This window comes from Panthera uncia, chromosome D2 (genome assembly GCF_023721935.1).
Source record: "Panthera uncia isolate 11264 chromosome D2, Puncia_PCG_1.0, whole genome shotgun sequence".
NCBI lineage: Eukaryota > Metazoa > Chordata > Mammalia > Carnivora > Felidae > Panthera > Panthera uncia.
In genome coordinates, this window is record NC_064818.1 from 2,124,551 (window position 1) to 2,128,383 (window position 3,833).

Consider the following 3,833-nt stretch of genomic DNA (forward strand, 5'->3'; position numbering starts at 1 on the left):
CCCCCCCACTCCCTCCACCCGCCAGTCTCCTTCCATATTGGTTGTGAGTCTCACCCCCCCACTCCCCTCCCCCACCAGTCTCCTTCCATATTGGATGTGAGTCTCACCTCCCACACCCCACCCCACCATGCTCCAGGACCTAGACTCCTCTCATTTGTAGATTGGCTTGTTCAAGCAAGAACACGGAGAAACCCTGTGATTATTGAATACGCACCCCTGCAAGTAAGAAAAACAAATCTTGAGGTAAAAAGTTCTGAATTTGAGGAGAATTATCTCTCAGAGCTGTAAGGGAACACAGTTCATTTGGGTTTCCCCTGCAGTGTTACATTCTGCCATTCAAATAATAATAATAACGGTGATGATGATGATGATGTTGTACCTGCTTTTCATGTGTCCACAAACTAATTACTAAACAGTAGTAGGTAGTGGAGGGGAAAGGAATCCAGGTGGATCTAGGGAAAGCAGAAGTTCCCTCGTACACTTTGGCACCTGCAGGAGTGAACCGGAGCCCTTGGAAAGCCTGGATTTCTGGGCCCCGCCCACAGACATGCTGATCCCTAGATTTGCAGCTCCAGGGTCCAGACAGTGCTCGTGATGCTGGTTATGGAGCGCATTTTGAGCATTGGTACAGATCATATTTTCTGAACATACTGCCTTTTCACAAAAAAAAGTTAACAACAAAAGTAAATGCCAAAACAAAACACAAAAGAGAATTACTTTGAAGAAAGCTAAAGATGCTTTGAAAACATCCCTTGGGTTAAAGATCCATCATTGAATCCTAGGAGCAGAGACAATGAAAACATGACAATCGGTACCGATGGGATGCAGCTGAAACAATGCAAAAAGCCTCGTCTTAAAAACTTACATTATTAACAAAAGCACAGAAGAAAGGATAAGTGGATTTAGCGTTCTGCAAGAGAGTCCACAAAACAAGCGTAAGAAAAATAGGGTAAACATGAATAGAAATAAAAATGGAATATAAGAAGTAAAAATATAATAAATGTGAAGCAAAAATATAGAATTGGCAGTTAGACCTAAGAGGTTTTTTAAAAATCACATGAAATGAACAACTACTTAGGCTAGTAAAGGGTAAAATGAGAAACCACAAGCATATCCTGAACCACAGATAGGAGAATGAATGTAGGAAGAAAGAGAAATACTTCCGTGTCAGTAATAACAAGCAAACGTTTGTGCAGCATATGTGGGTTTAGGAATTCCCACCTCCTAGACTGACCTGAGGTAGAGTAACATAGTCAAAACCAGGAAAGGTTAGGAAGGCGATCTGAGAGCTGTATCCCCTGCAAAGCAACAAACTCCAACAGTGTTGAGAGGAGGACGTGATAATTCATATGCCCCCCACACAGAAAAAGAAACACCACCTCTTTCTTTTTTATAAAGAACTGACAGTAATATGTTCCAAAGGTCATTTGCAGACACACACACACACACACACACACACACGCACACACTGCATTCATATCATCCGTGTGCATGTGTGTTAAAGTAATCGGATTGATCCACTTAGGGAGGGAGAGGCACAGTGGATTGTTACAATATTTTGATATCAAGGAATGTTTTGATATTTGTTACCAAGTTTGATATCAAGGAATCTGTTGATGAATTGGAGACACTAGCAGGTCAAAGGAAGAAGAAAGCCATACTATTTACATGGCGCCTTTTCAGTATGCCAGAAGAATCAAAAATTTTCATGATTTTGTTAAAAAAGAAATAGATGCATATTTCCTTAACATATACATATAGATGCTATCGATATTCACGTGGGTGGGTATGAGTTGTGTCTGTTTCTGCGTATAAATTATAGATGTAGCCGTAGACCCGGGTGTGGCCCATACTTAGTAGCATAGACACCTATCACCATGTGATGACAGCGGGGTGGTGGGAAATGATTGGATTATGATACGTCTTGCGGTGAGTTGACAGAATGTGCCCTGTGTGGAGACATGAATGGAGGGAAAAGAGATGATTGGCTGTTGGCCTGGGTTGTGGTTAAGATGCAGTTGCTTTTAGCTGACACCCTGTGGCACCCTGTGAGCAGCTGGCTGGAAGGGGTACCTCAGAAGCTCAGATCGGGACATACTCATTTACTATAGCTGGACACCTGCAAGGGGGCTGCAGTCGTCAGCTGTCCCTCAGGCTCTCAGTTTGGGGCTGGTCCAGCCTCCACTTGGGTGTCAACAGCACACAGACTGTATATTTTTAAAGCCCAGAGGCGCTCACGGTATGAGGAAATGTGAACAACAGAAGACAAAGTGAGAGAAAAAATGGCCCACCGCGATGGAGTGTGATTGATGGGCAGGAAAAAGAGGCTATCTGGGATCAGAGATCATGGAGTTGAGAAAGTCCAAAGAGAAAGACTCTTTGGCACATTCAATTGGGCAGGTGCACGTGTGGATTTCACCAGAACGTGATCTCACCAGGCCACGGCAGTGATGAACAGTGGCAAAGGTTTCTACATCAATATGTCTACAACAGTGCATGTCGCATGGAAGACGTTCAGTATATATTTGTTGAATTAATCGGGCAAATGAATATTTGCTTCTGTGATTTCTGCAGTCTCAAATCCTCTGGTCCCAAAACAAAGCAAAAGAGCCTACAGACTATAAAGGCAAGGGACAAGAAGATGCCTTCAGTCTCAGCTTTTACCCCAAATTTCTTCTAGTTAAAGAAAAAAAAAAGTATATTAAAAAAAATACTTAAAAAGAAGTTATCATCCTTTTTGTATGAATACAATGGTGAATAATTTAAAATATAGTAAACAGGGGCGCCTGGGTGGCTCAGTCGGTTGAGCGTCCGACTTCAGCTCAGGTCACGATCTCACGGTTCGTGAGCTCGAGCCCCGCGTCGGGCTCTGGGCTGATGGCTCAGAGCCTGGAGCCTGCTTCCGATTCTGTGCCTCCCTCTCTCTCTGCCCCTCCCCCTTTCATGCTCTGTCTCTCTCTGTCTCAAAAATAAATAAACATTAAAAAAATAAAAATAAAATAAAATATAGTAAACAATTGAAATGTTCTTAAATTAGTTTAATAAGTTAATTGGCAACACCATTTCCATATGAGGTGAATATTTTTACAAAGTATAGCCCAATATAAATTTTTAAAAAACCTTTAAAAATATGAATATAGATATGAACTCTCTGAGTGAACTTAATCAGCCATGTTTACTGATGTATGAGGATTAGTATAAAGTATTCCTAGATTATATGATTCTACCAAGTACTATAGGCTGTAGTCTCTCCATTTGAACATGTTGGTTTCTAATAAATTATGTTCACTGAGGCCCTAGTAAACTAACACTACTTTTATTCTCATTAAAATGAAATGAAAGGTGGTTAGAATATATAATCTTATCATGAAACTTTTGGGGGAAAAAAAAGAGTAGAAAAATGAGACCTGGCTTATAAACTGTGAAGACCTATTGTTAAAGTCTGGCGATCAAATAGCATAATAATATCCTGAAGACGGTGAACAGCAGGAAGAAATTGCACAGAGTCCTGTTCCTGTACCAAGCTATTGAGTTAGTTAATAAATCAGTGGACCCAAATAACTACCTGGAGAAAATGAGAGAAGTTGGATTCACCGTTGTGTTGACCCAAAATTATTCTAGACAGATCAACAAATTAATGTGTGTGTGTGTGTGTTTTAAAGATTTTATTGTTTTTAAGTAATCTCCATACCCAACGTGGGGCCTGAACTCACGACCCCAAGATCAAAAGTCACACACTCTTCCAATTGAGCCAGCCAGGCGCCCCAACAAATTAATGTTTTTAAAAAGTGGAAAAAATAAAACCATGCGACATCATTAAAATACCTTAATAT